Source organism: Suncus etruscus, chromosome 2 (assembly GCF_024139225.1).
Source record: "Suncus etruscus isolate mSunEtr1 chromosome 2, mSunEtr1.pri.cur, whole genome shotgun sequence".
NCBI classification, from domain to species: domain Eukaryota; kingdom Metazoa; phylum Chordata; class Mammalia; order Eulipotyphla; family Soricidae; genus Suncus; species Suncus etruscus.
The window spans coordinates 63,962,614-63,983,509 of NC_064849.1; the positions used below are offsets into that span (position 1 = coordinate 63,962,614).

The following is a 20,896-nucleotide window of genomic DNA, read 5'->3' on the forward strand; positions in this document are numbered from 1 at the left end:
TTCAGTATGCTATCCATGCACTCTAATCCCTTGAGCGACCCTCCTGGCCTTCTATTACAGGATGAGAGCTTTTCTCTCTCTATTTGATGAGTCTTTTTAGCAGGGTACTATGGAACCTGACAGTATGGTGTTTAAATTTGAGAAAGAAATGTTTTAGTTACTGTTTATTTTTTTGTAATGAACACAATTTAAAAAAAATTTTTTGAGAGGCAAATAGAGAAATGGAAAAGCGAAGAATAGTACATAAGCAGGTAATCTATCAATATGACTAAGGAGAATCTCAGAGAAATATGATCTGAAGATGTACATTTAAGATTTATAACATCAAATATTAAAATCCTGTGATCAAGAATACTTACATTGAACTATTCTGAAACTCCATTTTCTACTGCTGCCTGAACTTGATGACTAATTTATACTTGTACGAAGTGTTCTGAAATCAAAACAAAAAAAAGTCAATTTGAAAGAATCTTAACCATCAACTAATTTATCTTTCTAATTTTTGTTGACTCTGATAACTCATAATGGAAGTTTATTATAGAAGTATCCTTGATATCTAGCATTGGATTTAACATAATAATGTACTTTGACAGAATAGAGAGCTTACTTGAAAATAATTTAAAAAATATCTCTTGACCAGGGTATATTTGAAGAATGTCTGGTGAAAAAGTTTTAGGAGAGCCTGGTAGAAGGTGTTTTAGAACTTTTCTTTTTGGAATTTAAAAGCTTTATCATTCTACTATTAATTGCTAGATCTTTTTATGTCTGTGGTTCGAACATTTTCTGATGTATAAGTGTCCTGAGGTTTATAAATCCTTTAATGTGTATAGTATTGTTTATCTTTAAATATTTTCCATGGGCTTCTATCATTAATTCAAATTGAACCTTTCTGTTATACATTCCCCAGATTGGTAATTTATTTTAGCACTTCTGTTTTGTTTTTTGGTCCACCTCTGGCATTGTTCAGGCATTATCACCTGACTCTGCACTCAGGAATTATTCTGAGGTGGAGATTGGGGGACCCATAGGAGGATGCTGAGAATTGAGCCCAGGTTGGTTGTATGTGGTACCAGCTATCTAGCCCAATTTTTTCACCATAATTTTGGAGTACTAAGTACTGTTACTAAGAGATACAGCAGAAGAATGAATGAACATAGATCATAGTAGCTATAGATACTGTACACCACAAACCAAAAATGAAATAAAATGTGGATTTTAAACTTTTATGAACAATAGCTTGGCAAATTAATAATAACATCCTACTGCTACTTCACTAAATAACATATTTTCAACCTGGAAAATGGTATAATGGCGGATCTTTCTGAGTTTGTTTTTTCTGTGGCAGGGGTGGTGGTAGTTGGTGACATCCAGTAGTGCTTAGGAGTCACTTCTGATGATGGTAGGGAATTGAATTGAGTTGACCACATGTAGTGAAGAAACCTAGATGCCTGCATTATCTCTTTTGGCCGTAATGATTAGATATTTTTAACATTAAACAAAGAGAAATGAGTGAAAAATTTAAAACTAATTTAAAAATATAATTACACAAATACTTCTTTTGTGCTCACAAAACCTTCACAATTAGAAAAAAGACTCAAAATATTATTTTAATTTTTTTCCACATCTAGGATGTCAAGCAGAGTTTTAGGTAATGGAACAACTTGGACACAATTGGACACAATTCCCACAGATCCTTGTGGGGAGAGAAAGGCACATGGTCAGGTCAGGTCATTTGTGTCAGATACAGATTGTGGAAGAAGATAAAGCTGGAAAGGAAAATTGAAACAAGAAGGGAATATTATAGGTTCAGGGGCTGGGATCTTATATGTCTTAGTATGCACTGGACTCACAAGAGCAAAACATACCTGTAAGTATTGTGGCTGACTGTGCTGTCAAAGTCTTCACCAGTATCGTCCCTGTCACAATAAGAAAGCTTTTGCCTCAAACCTGCTAACCAAGCTATATACGGAATGAATCATATAGCTGAGAGTGTGTCCTCAAGACTGAAAACTCTCATGCAAACATGTACATGGCTTACTCATGCCCTGTTGAAAAAAAGTGAAATGACTACACTCATTCACAAATGCTTATTGAATGATGGTGCATTTAAGGCATTATGGATATTAGCAGGGTAAGAAGTCACATTTGTCCCTTGCCAAAAGAACTTGTAGCTGAGTATGTTTGTACACATAGATCACTTAATGTTGGTGATTAGAACATTAAAACAGATTGTGAAATTTCCACCTTGTGATGATTTATTTTGTTGAGGCATGGTTTACAATTAGATACTTTGGGGGGATAGATAAAGGGTTACTTCATCGAGGACACTAGTCTGTTTTCTTTTTCTTTTTCTGCCCGAATGATGAAATCATCAGCCTCTTACAGTAGAATGGTTATTGTTCCTATAGGCTCAGACTGTGAGTTCAGTGCTATGCTCACTACAAATACGTACTTAGATATGTCCTACTGCTGTCAGCATTGAACCCCATGTCTGCAGCCCTACTGACTGAGGGAAGAGACCAAGGAACACTAGGTGTCCTTTGGGATGTTTTTCTTTCTTCTTTCTTTTTCCCAAGTATTTCAGTCTTGATCTTATGCCAAGCTCTACTTGGTTATAAAGAGATAAAAGGTTCATGAATTCTAACCCAAAAGAAAACTAGAATTATTAATTCTAGTTTGCCAGGCCATTTCAAATGAGACTCTTAGCTGCAGGCCAAGAAAAACCCAGATCAAATTGCTCCAACAATCAGCAGTTTGATCAAGAACTGAGAGTATCATAAACTTTTTTTTTTTTTTTTTTTTTTTAATATGTGTCCCACCATTTTTTTTTTTTTTTTTTTTGGTGCCTTTACTGTACCTCCTCATTCTATACAGTCAGTGTAAAGCACACAGCCTGTGGTAAGAATTGGGAGGCCTTATCTTATCTTTTATTTATTTTATTTTTTTTTTTTCTTTTTCTTCAGGGCAAATTAAAGTTGTTTTTTTTTTTTGTTTGTTTGTTTGTTTTGTTTTGTTTTTGTTTTTTTTTTAAAATAAGAATTCATTTAAAGGACAAAATTAATTAACATAATGAGGCAAACCAACACAACACGATATAACAACACAACATAACATATAATATAATTGCTATAATAATAATACATATAAGTCAAAAAAAGCCTCCGACCAAAAAAAAAAAAAAAAAAAAAACCACAATTTTTTTTTTTTTTTTTTCATAATGGCTTACATATCTTTCACTATAATATTCCGGATACCTATTCACATTGAATCAGGGGAATACCCATCACCTAATATGTCCTCTTCCCAATCAAAAATCAAATATGCTGAAAATAGGCAAAGTCCTTTCTAGAAGCTTCCAACCTCAGTTTGAGAGAGGATGTGAAAAAAGTAATTAAAATACCACAACAATACCAAAAAAAATATCAAATTAAATAACCGATAAGCACTACAGCAATAAAGGCAAACACCACACAGTAGTCTCGGTTCTGAAATCCAATCATACTCAAGTACAAAAAGAAAGAAAAAGACTAAACAAAATAAAATAAAATAATATTGGAGACATCAACCGTAATCTCCACACCAAAATAAAGATGTCAATGTTCTAGGTGTTTCAGAAAAGTGCTACCATTCTGTGTTTTTCTTTTGTCCTCTGACTTACTTCGTTTAACATAACATGATCTAGGTCCATCCACGTTGCTGCAAAGTCTGTGATTGTATCATTTCTAACTGCCATGTAATATTCCATTGTATATATGTACCACATCTTAATGATCCATTCATCTGTTGTTGGGCATCGAGGTTGTTTCCAAGATTTGGCTATTATACTGAGTGCTGCAATAAATAGTGGGGTGCATACGTATTTTGGAATGAATGTCCTTCCATCTTGGGGATATATGCCTAGAAGAGCAATTGCTGGGTCAAATGGCAGCTCAATTCTGAGTTCTTTGAGCACTCTCCAGACTTTTCTCCATAGATGTTGGACCAAGGGGCATTCCCACCAGCAATGAATGAGAGTTCCCTTCATACCACATCCTCTCCAACAAAGGTTGTTCCCAGTATTTTTGATGTGAGCCAACCTCACTGGTGTGAGGTGGTATCTCATTGTTGTCTTGATTTGGATCTCCCTGATGATGAGTGAAGGTGAGCATGTTTTCATGTATTTGTTGGCCATCCTTCTCTCTTCCTCAGAGAAATGTCTATTCATTTCGTCTCCCCATTTTTTTATGGCTTCGTTTGGTTTTGAAGGGCTCAGGTTTCTGAGCGCTTTGTATGTTCTAGATATCAGCCCTTTATCTGATATATCAGGTGAAAAAATTTTTTCCCATTCTGTTAGCTGTCTTCTTGCTTTAAGTAGGGTTTCTTTTGACATGCAGAAGCTTTTTAGTTTAATATAGTCCCATTTGTTTATAGTTGATGCTAACGTTCTTGCCATTGGTGCTCCATTCTCAAAGACCCTTTTGATATAAAGGTCTTCGAGTGTTCTGCCTATTTTATTCTCGATAAACTTTATAGATTCAGGTCTGATTTCCAGATCTTTGATCCATTTTGAGTTGACTTTTGTATAAGGAGTGAGATATGGGTCGATTTTCACTTTCGTGCATATGAGTTTCCAGTTGTACCAACACCATTTGTTGAATAGGCTTTCTTTGTTCCATTTCATATTCTTGCCTCTTTTATCAAATATTAATTGGCTATATATCTGGGGGTTTATGTCTGGGAATTCTGTTCTAATCCACTGGTCTGAGGTCCTGTCTCTGTTCCAGTACCATGCTGTTTTTAATACTATAGCTTTATAGTATAGTTTCAAGTTAGGTAAGGAGATGCCTCCCAACTTCTCATTTTTCAGAATGTGTTTAGCTATCCTGGGTCTTTTATGGTTCCAAATGAATTTTATAATTGATTGTTCTATTTCTTTAAAAAATTGTGTCTGGATTTGGATAGGAATTGCATTAAATCTATATAGCAGTTTGGGCAAAATAGTCATTTTGACTATGTTAATTCTACCTATCCATGAGGATGGGATGTTTATGTATCATAAACTTTTAAGTGTTTTAGATCTGTGATTTTTAATCTTGTTAAGTTTAGCCATAAAACTTATTTTAGGTAGTCTACCAAAAGTCCAGCAAACATTGCTACCTATTCCTCATGTTACAGAATTTAACTGGGATACACAGAGCCCAGAAAAGGGTGTCCTATTTCTTTTGGAGTCCATTGATCTGGAAGAAGAAAATTGTTAATTTACAGTGTTGTAATGGTGGGAAAGTAGGGATAGTAGAAAAGACTATTTTATAACCTCTTCAACTGCATTTCATTTGCCAGTTTCAGCAGCATCTATAACTTTCTTCCTGAGTCTATCATACTATTTCCCCAAAGAATTTGGAAATGAGAAATTCTCTTCTTAAAACCATTACAGTTCAGTTTCTTCTGTTACTCCCATTTGTCTTAGTTCCTGTGTGCTCATCACTTTCTTCTGAGATGATTCACCTTTCATAGGTAGGCACTCAGCTATTTTGGTCTTCTCTCTAGTCTCATGCCAAATCACAGCATGGTAACTTATATATTATGTTGGGATCAATAATTATCTGCTGAGTTAATTGATTACTTACATTTCATTGGAAGTGTTTCTTGAACTGATTTATGCATAGAAAATAGCTCTCTCCACAGCAAACATTACTTTCTGCTACCATTGTGTTGTAGCTAATTTATCTGGCATTTCATCTCTTTAATTCTGTGACACTGACCTTGCTTTAGCAAAGAACAGGAGACATCTGCCATGAGGCTTTAGAAGGAGAGTAGTGACATGCTAGATGATTGTTGTATGAGTGTTGGAGAGTATTTCTGCCCTGGAACAAAGAGCATTTGTAAGGTTTATGCATGGTGGGTCATTCTGAATATTTGGGGGGGGGTATTTTGAATCACACCCGGCAGTGCTCAGCAGGGGTTACTCCTGGCTCTATGCTCAGAAATCACTTCAGGCAGGCTTGGGGGACCATATGGGATGCTGGGATTTGAACCATTGTCCTTCTGTATGCAGGGCAAACACTCTACCTCCATGCTCTCTCTGGCCCCTGATTCTGAATTCTTCATCCCAATGTTTTTCTTGACAAAAACACATGTCATATGAATAAATTGCTCAAGATAACAAAAGAGAAATAGATTACTTTCTCAGCCTGGTAGCTAAGTTTGTGCCTAACTTAGATTGTGCTTGACTTGACAAAGACTTTGGACAATACTCTGAAGAGACTCATGCACCTCTATAATTAGGTATGTGTTCCTAATAAACTTACAACTGAAATCCTTTCCTTAGGGATTTGTCATGTTGCTTCCGACATGCACGTTTTAATAGCATTAAATGAATAGAATGATCATTTAACAGGCTCTAGGACAGTGGAAGGCCAGGAGAAAAAATATTTTACAGGAAGTGTGGGCTACTCTCCTTTGTAATTAGGAGTTTCATAAGCATATCTATTCTGTTGCATGGCAGGAGAGATTACCATCAATGTCTCCTTTCATTTTTAATCTTAACCCTGGTCTTTCCTTTTCCTCCAGCTGAGAAGTGACTTTGAAAGAAGCTGGTCAGAGTTTCTGATCTTGCTCTTTTCATTTTTTTTTTGTCATTTTATGATCGTTTTTGCAAAAGTTAGTAAAGCCAAAGATCATCCTCACATCTTTCTTGTTTGACCTTTGCATGTAACAGTCTAAGACAGGAGCATTTCAGTGTTGAATGACTTGCTATTTAACTTTGATTGGCTTTGTGAAGAGAATGAAGTTATGGTTTCTTTAAAGTCATAAGAACTCAAGTGTGAAATATTTCCTGTCATAAGTTGACTTAAAAAATGGTAAACATTTATGTTGGCAATAAGATACTTGTCTTCTCTCAAGATAGTAAAGTAAATTGATAGTAAAGGAGTTAAATTTTTTCTGTTTCTCTATTTTCTGGACTAAATGACATTTAATGGTGACCTCAAATATTGACCTAGTCTCATCTATTTACAGGAAATAGTTTCAGAGAATGTGTTCCTCAAGTTTCAGTGTGCTGGTAATAAGAAGGGTGGCTCACTTGTAATAAGATTAGATTAGTACTCTATCTTTGGTTTGAGTTTTCCTTCTAGAATGGCTTAATTGGCATTGTTGTAAATGGTTTCCTGAACTTTGTTTTTTTTTGTTTGTTTATTTTTGGTTTTTGGTTTTTGGGTCACACCCAGCAGTGCTCAGGGGCTACTCCTAGCTCTATGCTCAGAAATCGCTCTTGGCAGGCTTGGGGGACTCTATGGGATGCCGGGATTCTAACCACCATCATTCTGCATGCAAGGCAAACGCGCAACTTTCTTGCGATCTCTCCAGCCCCATTCCTGAACTAGTTTTAAGACTGTATATTTCTACCAAAGAACTAGAAGAAGGTGCCCCTATTGGGGACAAAGGACAATTCTGGTTATTGGGGTCTATTCCTGGCAGTGCTCAGGCGACTATTGAACTCCAGCTATTTTCCAGGCTCTAAAAAGGAAACTCCCTAAGGCCAAGTTCTGAATCTTCCTAATATTTACAGCATATTTGTCTGCCAAACCTGCAGTTGGTGTTGCATAAATTCAAGTTTATATGTATAAAATCTGCAGTGGTATATGTATTTTGTATTTTATTGTAATTTTTTTTTTTACCATTGAGAAATTTGAAAATAAGAGAAATTGAAAAAAATCAATTCATAAGAAGAGTTTCTCCCATTCTGTGGATGGCCTTTGTATTCCATTCTGCGGATGGCCTTTCAGGTGCAGAAGCTTCTCAGCTTAATATAGTCCCATTTATTTATCTCTGCTTCTACTTGTTTGGACAGTTCTGTTTTCTCCTTGAAGATGCCTTTAGTCTCATGTCATGGAGTGTTTTATCTACCTGTTCTTCTATACACCTAAGGTTCTGGGTCTGATATCAAGGTCTTTAATTCATTTGGACTTGACTTTTGTGCATGGTGTTAGATGGAAGTCCAAGTTCACTTTTTTGCATGTGGCTGGCCAGTTGTCCGAACGCTACTTGTTGAAGAGGCTTTCCTTGCGCCATTTTATGTTTCTTGCCCTTTTATCAAAGATTAATTGATTGATTGTATCTATGGGGAACATTCTCTGAATACTAAAGTCTATTCCATTGATCTGAAGGTCTGTTTCTTTTTAAAAAAGAAACATTAACTTTAAAAGTTATGTTCAGGCCCAAAATAAGCATTTTAAGGCATACTATTGAAATTAATTATTCTTTTTGTATGAAGTATAAACTCATAGGAAGTCTAGATAAATAAAAATCTTGCTATTACTAGCACTTACTGCTAAAGGGGGAATTATAGAAGGCATTTTATCTTCTATTCTATTTTTATGTTGCTTTATAACTGTATTTTTTATTTCTAATAGTTTAAATAAAATGATGTGTGCATATAAAAGGAATCTTAGTATGGAGAAGTACTGAACATTGACCTAGCTACCTACATGAATGCCTGTGAAATGCCTCTTATTGTGGGGAGGAGAGGGGGAATCATATACCTAAAGAGAATTGACAGGTGCTTGTAAGTCAGGAAACTTCTCCTGCCTATGTCCCCTACAAAGATGCTGCACAGTTTTAAATAAAGCCACATTCACTCACTCATCCTCAGTTTTCTAGCCCACTAAATGTGTGTTGACTTAGATTAGTGTTCTCTGATGCTTTACCCTGTGTCTTCTACATCCCCTCCTCTTTTTAGAAATAGTACTCTTCAATCTTTAATTTGGAAGCAGGTAAAATCGGAACTATTATATCTGAGTTTTTGTAGTTGAAAAATGGATGATGAATACATCTACTCTTCCTCCTTTAAAGGGACTCCTATGGGAGTTCTGTGGATTCTCCTGGACTTGATTGGAAAAACAGATGTGGAAATCCCAGGATTAGCAGAACATAAGAGTTATTTCAGGCCTGATGACGCTCTAGTAGTTGTTGCCATTGAGCTATTTTGATGCTGGTGTTTTGTTCACCTTTAGTAATCTTCACTTTCTTCCCCACTCAAGTTCTTCCACACAGCCATGTTCAGTACATCTCAACTTTATTCCCATCTTTTCTTGCTATTTATTTTTTCATTGCTTTTGTTTCTGATTGATCATCTTGCTTTAATTTGTTGGAAGATGCTATCCTTTCTATATAAAGATAGTTCTATTTGGAATACTTGAGTGACTATTCTAAACATTTTACAAAAGTTATCTCACTAAATCTTCATTACAGTGTCAGGAGGTAGGTGTTACTGTGCTTATTATTTGGCATTTTAAGAGTCAAGGTCATTCCCCAAAGGCAAATAGTGGGATGAGGACAGGAAGAAACAGTTGTCAGAATTGTGATTCAAACATAGATTTAAGAGCATAGCCACTTAGTCGTGGCCTCAATGTGTTTACATTTTCTTTATAAACTGTTAATTCTCAAGAAGGTTATGCTCCCATTCATTTTGTGACTTGTACACATATGGTACAAGATTGGTGATTTGGGGATTATGTTTTTGTGTGTGTGTGGTTTTTTTTTTTTTTTGTTGTTTTCTTGTTTTTAGAGCACAGTGCTTAGGCAGTGTACCCAGCAGTGCTCAGGGGAACAAATCCACACACTATGAATAACTTTTATATCACAATAGTTTTTGTTTTTTTTTTTTTGGTTTTTCGGGCCATACCCATTTGATGCTCAGGGGTTACTCCTGGCTAAGCACTCAGAAATTGCACCTGGCTTAGGGGGACCATATGGGACGCCGGGGGATCAAATTGTGGTCCTTTCCTTGGCTAGTGTTTGCAAGGCAGACACCTTACCTCTAACGCCACCTCGCCGGCCCCATATCACAATAGTTTAAATAAAAATTTTAAAAAAATGTATTGACAAAAGCTGGAAAATTTAAAAGAAAACTGTTACTGGGAATATTGAATCTCATAGTGGCTACAAAATCCAATATGTTGGTTTCTCAAAAAGTTAATAACAAAATCACCATAAAAAAAGTCAAGAGATAGAGAATCATTTCCACTTTGCATCATTACTTTACTGTTTTGAAAATCTAAACAGCTTTAGAAATTATCTCGTCTTGTCTGCCATGTATGCAGATATAGGCAGGGAAGAGGGCAGAGAGTGGTGGGAAACAGGACGTTGGTGGTGGGAAATGTATACTTGTGTAGGGTGTTGAACATTTTATCACTAAAACCCAATATCATGAACAACTTTGTAACTGTGTATCTCATAGTGATTCAATTAAATAATTTTTTAATTTAAAAAAGAAAGTAAACAATTTCTCCTTTTGTATTAGTAGGTTTTTTAACCATTTGCCAGAAATAGGCTTAATATAATTAATTACCTGAAAATAATGCAGAGAAGTATGTACCATCACTGCTAAGTATTTCATTATCAAGAGATCAAGATAAAAGTACTTTAAACAAATCCCTGAAGCCTAAATCCTTTGAACTGTAAAATGTTATTATTTTTCACTTAGGATAAATAGAAATGAAACATTTAAAAATTAACTTTGATGTTTTGGGCCAATTTTTGACCTATTTTATCATAAATACATTTTGATCATAAAAATTCAGCTATCTAGAAGTAAAACTTAGATCAATCTATTGATTATTACTTTTACCTGTAATGGCTATAAAACTGTAGGACATTTCTCTTTCTTTTAAAAAAATTTTAAAAATTTTAATTATATTATTATTATTTTTCCCCCAGTTTGGAAACACAATTTCCATTTCCCAGTTTGAAAATATAGTTCTTGTTTATGAAGTAAATCTATATGGATCAATATAATATCTTTACTTCATTGAAGCACTTTACTTTCCATTAACTGAGTTCTGATTTATAACATACTACTTGGTTTAAAGAAATTTCTCAAGTCTGAGGTATATGAGGTTTTCAAAAGGAAAACAAATAATTTATGAGTATCTCAGTACATATTTTCTGTGAAACATATGATGGAAATGGGGTCGGCTTGCTAGAAAGGGAGTTTCTGCTCTGATAAACATCTAAAGGAGTTTAGCTACTTTAATTCTAAGGTTGTTTTATGTATGTGGTTGGCCTAAAGCTAATTTCTAAAAATAGAACTGTGCTCAAGACATTTATTTTTAATTAATTCATTTTTATTATATTTGGAGAGAGTTTTGGGTCTTGTGGGCTTCTCCTGACTCTGTGCTTAGGAGTCACGACTGTGGTACTTAGGGACTATATGCAGTATCAGGGATAGAACCAAGAAATGCTGACTGCAAAGCAAGTGCCTTAACCCCTACTATTTCTCCATCCTAAGATTTTAATTTTTTATGAACTTCGTAAGGATTTAAATACCACTAAAAGAAAAATAAATCTTTTACCTATTTTTTTGTTTGTTTGTTTTTTTTTTGTTTTTGTTTTTTTTGTTTTTTTGGGTCACACCCGGCAGTGCTCAGGGGTTACTCCTGGCTCTATACTCAGAAATCGCCCCTGGCAGGCACGGGGGACCATATGGGATGCCGGGATTAGAACCACTGTCCTTCTGCAGGAAAGGCAAATGCTTTACCTCCATGCTATCTCTCCGGCCCCAATCTTTTACCTATTTTGTTAGGGGATCCATAGCTAAAGACAGTATTTCTATTAAAATATTTTTTTGGTGTGTAGGCAACACCTGACTATGCTTAGGACTTACTCCTGCTTCTCTTCTCCGGAATCACTTATGGTTGTGTTTTTGGTACCATATGCTTTTTCGGGGATCAAAGATCAAACCTGAACTTGCAAGGCAAGCATTTACTCCTTGTATTGCCTCTTTCTAAAATTTTTATATTGCTGAAGATTGCATCTACCCACTGTGTGAAAAATTCTAGCTTCTATAACTGTATTTCCACATCTCCTAAGTAGAAATTAATCATACCTTACCACCAATGGTCTCATTTTTTCAATAAATGTTAAAAACTACTAGTAAATTGAAACAATAAGCAAAAAAATATTGTCTTCATCTTCCTAGAATTGATAACTTCAGTTGGAATACAGAGCAAGTACCCAGAGTTAACAAAAATCCACAGTAATTCAACAATGGATGAATGTTGCGTGTGGGTCTGGGAAGACTGTGGAGAAAGTACTGTATAAGCTAACAAGGAGTTAACAGGGTGAACGTGGAGTATTAGGGGCCTATGCGAGATGTGGATGTGGAAATTAGCTTTGTGAAAAGAATAAAAGAGGCATCATGGTTTTGCAATGTAAAATAGTCAGCTTGAAGTATGGTGGAGGAGGAAGTAGTGGCAAGAAGAGAAATGAGAGGAATGATGGATCTGACAACATTATTATTATTGTTATCATTATTATTATTATTATTATATTATCATCTTCTTGGTTTTGGGGCCATACCCAGCAGCAGTGCTCAAGGGTTACTCCTGGCTCTGTGCTCATAAATCTCTTCTGGCAGGCTCGGGAGACTGTACAGGATGCTGGGGATCAAACCCTGCTCTATCCCAGCTTGACCATGTACAAGGTACCCTACCGCTGTGCTATTGCCGGGGCCTGACAGCCTTATTAAACTCACTTTGCTAATGACTTTAGTGACTCACTGAGGGAGTTATAGGCTTCTGTAAATTCACAGTAATGCTCAAGTCTGGAGAGATAGTTTAGTGATTGAGGTGCATGCTTTGATGCATCAGGACCTGAGTTTGAATCCCAGCACTGTGTGGACCCTGAGAATTATTGAGAGTGGCCCAGAAGGTTCCCAGCCCCATAGGGCCCTTGCATAGAACTACTTAACCTATCTGGGCAAGTGTCACTGAGTACTGTTGGGAGGCCCCTTTCCCCCAAAAAATCATAATAGCTACTGTGTAGGGTATATATTGGAGGAAGACATGAGATCTTCACTATTCCAGGTCAAAGTGATAAGCAAATTAATGCAAGAATTGCATTTGTCTTGAGAATCACTTGACTATTTCCTGGGACTCACTTCTGGTGCCAAGTACTCCCATATTTTCCTGTTTAAAATGATTGAAAGGCTAACATTGCAAGTCAATGCAAGTCAGGGATACTTCTGTGCAGGACTGAAGGACCATAAAGTGGAATGGGTAACCTAGAAATGTGTAGCTTCGGGGCCGGGAAGGTGGCGCTAGAGGTAAGGTGTCTGCCTTACAAGCGCTAGCCAAGGAACGGACTTCAGCAAACTGTGATTCAGCACTTGTTCTTATAAATAAAGTTTTATTGAAAGTCTGAATGGCCCACTCACTCATCTTTTCCCTGTGCTTTTATTCACCTTTTAATGATGGACTTGAATTATTGCAATGAAGACCTTATATCCTAAGACACCTAAAATATTTACAATGTAGCCCTTAGTCTAACTTATTTCTGCATTCTGATTTTAAAGGTGCTTTTTTTTTTTTGCTAATTTAGCAAAATTAATTAAAATGTTTAGGGAAAATGTTTTAAGTCTGGCCATGGTCTTGTTTTTGGTTTGAGTGCAACAGAAGGAAGAGAAAGAAAAGTTGGCTGATACTTAGAGCAACTTCTTTTAATATGATGCTGGGGACAAGTGGTGTCCTTAAAAGGAAAGTGGAATGAGAGCATGGATGCTTGTTTTTAAAGTAGGCTTTTCAGTTCTGTACCAGGTTTAGTGCTAAGAGCTGACGTTTTTTACTGTTTAATAGTTGGTTGGAGATACAGACCCATAGTAGAAGTGCTTGGTATGGTGAGAAGCTGTGGGCTTATTTGACACCAAATCTAACTTGGGGAGAAGCAGCAGAAGGAAGAATAGCCCTTTGGGAAGAGGTACTAAGACTCCAAGGTAGCTTATCACAGAGCTAGGATTAGTGCATTGGACATGAGCTACCAGATTCCTAATTCCAATGTGATGTGTAGGGCCTTGAGCTTTGTAGTCATGGAGAAAAGACTGTTCTCAGAGGGCATTAGGGTTTACCTTTTAGATGACATTTTTAGTAGACCTGTGTTGGTGGGAATCACAAACTTGCCACTAGCCAAGGAAGGACTGTATTTATCCCCTGGCGTCCCATATGGTCCCCCCAAGCGAGGGGCAATTTCTGAGCGATTAGCCAGGAGTAACCCCTGAACATCAAATGGGTGTGGCAGAAAAAAAACAAAACAAAAAAATAAACAAAAAATAAAAAATACTTAAATCATTTTGCATTAATATGTCTTTTGACTGGATTTGTCTTTTTTTTTTTTTTTGATTTTTGGGCCACACCCGGTAATGCTCAGGGGTTACTCCTGGCTATGTGCTCAGAAGTTGCTCCTGGCTTGGGGGACCATATGGGACACCGGGGGATCGAACCGCGGTCCATTCAAGTCTAGCGCAGGCAAGGCAGGCACCTTACCTTTAGCGCCACCGCCCGGCCCCTGGATTTGTCTTTTTTTTCTGGGAGTGATGAAATGAATAGCTAATGAAATGGCTAGGTAATGAAATGAGTAGCTAACAAAGTCAGGGAAAGCCTTCTGTTAGTTTTAAATTCTGAACTAATCATCACTTTACCATTCAGAACCTTTAATGATGACAGTTTACAATAGTCACATCAATCTAACAGCTCTGCTGATGAACTGTATGTTAGAGATTGTCTATGTTCATAGCTTATTGTAGGTTTGCAGGTGGCAGTAGATTAAAAATAGCCCTTACAGTCTAATCCTCATACTTAAATGAAGACTCTTTCCTGTTAATTCTTTGTGTGTGTTTTAAAATGTTTTTTTTTTACATTAGAATTAATTTTATTCACCTTTTCTTTTCCTGTTTCCTATTTCTCTCCCCTAACCTACTTTTTGTCACTTTAGTTTTGTTGTCAGAACCCAAGGATTTATTTCATCAGACACCATAAAGGGCATTGCACTGACCACTCCTTTCTGCATATTTGTACGAGGACTTCCTCTAACTCACCTAGGTTCTCTTTTCCAGTTAGAACATATAGTTTGATGGAATCTTCTTAGGTCAAGGCCCTCTCACTCAGCTTATTGTGTGATGGCACTCATATGATACATATAACAGAAACTTAAAGCAAGGCATCCTGAGTTATAACTTGTTCAGTCCATTTTTTTTCCCTGTCCAGCCCCAAACTCATTTCCTACAGGTTCAGACACCCTCCTCAAAATTAATCTAGTCCTTAGAGGTAAAGTACATTTACCATATTTTCTGGTGTATAAGACGACCGGGCGTATAAGACGACCCCTAATTTTGCAGTTAAAACATAGGTTTAGGCCTATATTCGCTGAATCAGACAGAACGTTCCTGTGCTGCATGTGCTGCATGTATTCCTGTGCTCATATACCACAGTGAGCCAATCACAACAAGCAAGGGTTCAATGGTTATACTGTAATAGACTTCCTCTCTGATTCTGGCCAATCTGAGCAGGCTTTTGACAGTGTTGATTCGGGTCCAGAACATTGTCTAATTTGCATGCATAAAAAGCCTGCTTAGATTGGCTGAGTTAGAGAGGCGGTCCGAGCAGCCTTGCAGTGATTGGTGCAGGATCGAGTTGGAAAATTCGTTTCGTGGAAATATTCAGACAATTTTCGTTTAGCAGCATATTGAAACATTTTTCAGGCTATACTCGGTGTATAAGACAACCCTCGATTTTTGGCTGACTTTTTTTTTGTTTCAAAAGTTGTCTTATATGCCGGAAGACACGGTAGTTGTCCTTTGTTGCAGCAGGAAGCTTGTCCATGTCATAGTTAGCTTTTGCATTTAAGTAGCTTACAAAGCATCATCCAGTCTGGATTCACTGTTCTCAGTGAGGTTCTTAGTTTCTTCATGTAGCAGAATAGTCGTTCTGCAACTTATGGCGTAGGTATTGCATATTAGAGTAGCATACCTTAAGAACAATTATGAGACCATCTTCATGCTCATTTAGAAAGAGTTGAAGAAATCTCTACCTCTTTATATGCAAGATATTTGTTTATGGATAACTGGCTCAGCATATATCTATCTGTCTAGAGAAATGGACTCACTTCTGTTGACATTCTGAAACCAGAAGCCTAGAAATGGTAAGGTTTATTGGAGGAGCCCTGGGTCCTAAGCCTGGGGTTTGTTTTGTCTCTTCTCATGTAGTTTTTGGAAATAACATGATGACATCAATTTTCTTCTCAAGCGTTTCCTTCGATTTTTCTCAGTGCCTTTCACTGTCAAAACCAGGTCTGGATATTTATTTTGGACCACACCCGGTGGTACTCAGGGGTTACTCCTAGCTCTGTGCTCAGAAATCGCTTCTGGCAGTTTGGGGGATCATATGGTATTCAGGGATTGCATCCCAGGTCCATCCCGGGTCAGCCACGCACAGGGCAAATGCCCTACTGCTGTGCTATCATTCTAGCCCCAAGGTCTGGATTTTTTAAAATGAGCTCTTCAGTAGTTAATGATGTGACTTTGAATAAAAATATCGTGGCAATTGATTTATCTCAAACTAGATTTTTTTTTGAATATTTTTTATCCTTCAACCTCTGTTTGGAATTTAGAGCACTCTAATTTTGTAATAGTTAGAGAGTAGGTAGGTATCTGTGAGGCTTGGATTTTGTAATCAAGCTTGTTTATTTTAGAGCATTCTTTCTTGGCTAATTTCCATGTGGTTTCTAAGTTAATTTCATAGGAAAAATGAAAATTGTTTCTGCACTTTATTGACATGACTTTTTCATTTGCATTTAATCATTTGAGCTTCTTCTATCTCAGTAAGTAGAGTGAGCTGTCTTTATTTTTATGTACCATTTAGAACTATATGATAAATGAGGGGTAGAATTATAACAGAGGAAATCAGCATAGTCATTTTGCAAGTAAGCATCAAAGTATGCAAAGCCAACAACCATACCAGATAATCTAAAACTAATGAAGACATTCAGTAGTTTAAAAAAAAGTATGTCATTTTTCTAGTTTTAACTTAGCCAGTAAAAGTTCCTGATGTCCAACAATACTCTTTCAATCCCATTTTAAAAAATAATTTTTATTAAGACCAATGGGAATTACAAGTCCTTCACAGTTGTATTTCAGGTACATAGTGACAGTGAATTAGGACCATTCCCATCATGCCCCCTTGCCATTGTTTCCAGCATTGTTCCCCATACCTCCACTGTTAGCCCCCTGGATTGCTAGTGTATCAGGTATCTTTTATGTATAGCTTGTTGTAGTTTGGGTCACTTGATTCTATTGTTGTTGACTTTGGGTTGGATATTTAGATCCGACCATTTTTTATTTTCACTTAATGTTCCTGAGTCAGCTTGGCCCCTGGGTCCAATCCACTTTTTAATTTTCCTCAATTTGTAGGAAGACATAGAAAATTGAGATAGAACAAGATTCATGTTCCATGGTTCTGTAAACAAAAGGTGGGTATCTCTGTCTAGAAGCTATAAATATAAATAAAATTAAAAGAAGAAAAAAATTAAAAGAAAGCAGGGCTGTGGAGTCAGAGGTGAGGAGTCAGAGGAAATTTTGGGTACCTGGAGTCAGAGTCAGAATGGAGTCGGAGGAAATTTTGGGTACCTGAAGTCAGAGTCAGAATGGAGTTGGAGCCCGACACCACAGCCCTGAAAGAAAGAAAGAAAATGAGGCTGGGCAGATGGGTCAAATTTTTTGTTGTTGTTGTTGTAGTATTTTTTATTTTTTGCACAGGTGCACTAAACATTAGAGAAATTATAAAAGAAATTCCCTTGGCCTAAGAGATACAGGGTGTCTCTACCCTTGAAGCATACTGTCATGAAAATGACTACAGACTCTGGACATACTAGTTGTCAAACCCCAAGGTCTTTCTTTATGGTGCCAGGAAACTTTCTGCTCAGTTGCAGTTGTTGTAGTCAGTCTTGTTAGTGATCTTGATTTTGCACAGATTCTAAGATGGAGGGTCTTCTGATTTCATCTGACTGTTAGATGTTGAGGTAGGGCAACCTGCCCTTAGATCAAGATTGTTGCTGTTTTCTAGTCATCAGGGTGTCACATGAACCTACCCTGGCTCAAGTTGGTACCAGAGTGGTATTAGAGCCTCCCCTGGAGGGAGGGATTTGATTCCTGGTGCTGATACAGGGAAATGTGCCAGTTTTAAGGTTGGGATCTGAGATTTGGGGTTGAATGGTTGATGTCTGATCACATGAGGTCTAAGTCAAGTCCCCATGACAAATTTTCAGGGTAGAGTTACCCCTGTATTATAAAATTTATCAGTTCTTATCCCTGTTAGATAAGAACTTGTTTCTATACATACGATTTTCTAATTTTAGTGTTCCTATGCAAATAGGAAAGTAAGTAGAGTGAGCTATCTTTATGAAATCTTCTGATTTCATCTGACTGTTAGATGTTGAGGTAGGGCAACCTGCCCTTAAATCAAGATTGTCGCTGTTTTATCTTTCTTCTGGCTTACTTCACTTAACATATATATATATATATATATATATATATATATATATATATATATATACATATATAATACTATATTATATTATTGGTGCATTTGGGGGTAAAAAATCACAAGCTATACAATCTCTGTGCCCTGGTTATGACCTGAGCTCTTATTCTAAACAAAACTTTTCTACTAGAATTACTTACTAAGCAGAACCAAAACAAGCAAAAAAAGTGGGGGACAGAGAAGGCTAGCTCTATATATGAAAATAAACACACTGAGAACTATAACTCTTAAGGAAATAAACATACAAAGAAAATATCAATATCCCCATGAAGTCTTTTGAGATTGTGGGGTGGGGAGGGGGTAAGATCCAGGGCACATTTTCATCCTGCATCATGGCCTCATGGTGTCTGAGAAATGATTGCAGTAAAGGATCAGGTAGTGTCATTGATCTGGGGGTCCATCTGGAGTAGAACCTGGTAGCAAGCAACAGTCCACCCACATTGAGGGGAGGTGGAAGAAAAAGGGCCACATAGAATGAGTCTGCAGAAGCAGTGGTTGCAGCTTCTTGCCAAGATGAGATGGGGGGGGGTGGAGGAAGCTGAGAGGGTGTCCTTTCACTTTGGGAGCAGGGTGGCAGCTTACTGGGGGAAAGAGGGAGATGTTCTCAGTACCTGAGGAGTTAAGAACTGGGGGTAAAGAGGATTAAATAGGGAGAGATAACAGATCAAGATTGAGGGGCTGAGAGGACAGGAGTTTTGTAAGGTGGTGAATGGGAGGGGAAGGGATAATATATAATAGAGGCTACATATACTATAGGCATGGAATATTTACAATACATATAAAGCAAACATAAAGGAATCCGCTACATATACACTAACATCCACTTACAGACAGACATTAGAGATCATTCATAGGTTGTAGTTGGAGGCCTGACCCTTAGGGGATGGGTCAGAGTGCTTTAAAAATAAAGTAAATTTAAAATAAATAAATAAATAAATAAAAATAACAAAATGGAGCCAGCACATTGAAGGGCAAAGGTTTTCTAATTTCTAGGCACTTCAATAATGGTGGGTGTGAACTTTGCTAAATGAAGCTTTCAGGATTAGATTATGCATGGAGGATTTTAGAATAAATATAATTTCCATGTCTAGAGTACTAAGCAACATGGTAATGAGCACTAGAAGAGGAGTCTACCCCATGTAGTATCATCCAACATGCCTTGTGCATCGAGGTTCATTTCCTGAAAGGAAACTGACAGCTTGGGCATTATGATATAATAGTAATGTAGATTGAATTGAAAAATAAGAAAAAAGGAAAAGAAAAATGTTTATAGTAACTTGTAAAAACATACACAATGAGCAGCACCTGTGACAAAAGTCTATGGCATATATCAATGGTTTCTCTGGTCATAAATTTTAGATCATAGTATCAGACATAATTAGGGCATTCAATCTGTATCTCCAAGAACCTCTGTGGACAAAGAAGTTGAAGAGTTAGTTTATACATAATAAAATTAAGGCACGAACACATACTGATAATGAGTACAGCAATGGGAGTCTCTGGCTTCCAATCATATTCTGCACTGCTTCTGTGGATAAAAACATTTAGAACATTATTATAGACATTTGTAGTGAGAAATTGATTTAACACCTGTTCAATCTAAATAGCTGTTTCTGTTGTTGCAGATTTCTTTGTAGTATAAAAGAGAGTAAAGGTTTTGTGTTTCTTCCACTTGATTCGTTCCCTTCTCACTATACCCTGGCACCTAAGGTATTCAGAGTAAACTACCATTCAGACTATTGTATTTCTAAATACCACACATAAGTGATATCATTCTGTATTTATCTTTCTTCTGGTTTACTTCATTAACATAATATTTTTCTAGTTCCATCCATGATGCTGCAAATTGCATGATTGTATCATTTCTTACTGCTATCTAATATTTCATTGTATACATGTACCACATTTTTTCATGATCCACTTATCTGTTGTTGGACGTCTGGGTTGATTCCAAGTCTTTTCTTTCTTTCTTTCTTTCTTTCTTTCTTTCTTTTTCTTTTTCTCTTTCTTTCTTTCTTTCTTTCTTCTTTCTCTTTCTTTCTTTCTTTTTCTTTCTTTCTTTCTTTTTCTTTCTTTCTTTCTTTTTCTTTCTTTCTTTCTCTTTCTTTCTTTCTCTTTCTTCTTTCTTCTTTCTTTCTTTCTTTTTCTTTCTTTCTTTCTTTTTCTTTCTTTCTTTCTTTCTTTCTTTCTTTCTTTCTTTTCTTTCTTTCTTTTTCTTTCCTTTCTTTTCTTTCTTTTTTTTTTGTTCTCTTATTGATTCCAAGCCTTAGCTATTGTACTGAGTGCTACAATGAATAGTGGTGTGCATACATACTCTTGGGTGAATGTCTTTCTATACTGGAGATAGATACTCAAGACAGGGAATTCTGAGTCATATGGAAGCTCAATTTTGAGTTTACTGAGAACCCTCCATACTCCTTTCCCATAGAGGATGGACCAGATAGCATTCCCACCAGCAGTGGATGAGAGTTCCTTTCTTACCACATCTGTGCGAAGAGAAATTGTTCTCATTATTTTTGATATGTTCCATCCTCACTGGTGTAAGATGGTAC

General features: G+C 36.6%; 1 protein-coding gene and 1 pseudogene across 2 annotated transcripts in view; one reads left to right on the forward strand and one right to left on the reverse strand.

Annotated features, from left to right (window-relative positions):
• STXBP6 (syntaxin binding protein 6) overlaps positions 1–20,896 on the forward strand; it is a 300,438-nt gene that overhangs the window by 45,912 nt on the left and 233,630 nt on the right. The window lies entirely within an intron of this gene.
• Positions 2,809–2,915, reverse strand: LOC126002741 (uncharacterized; annotated as a pseudogene).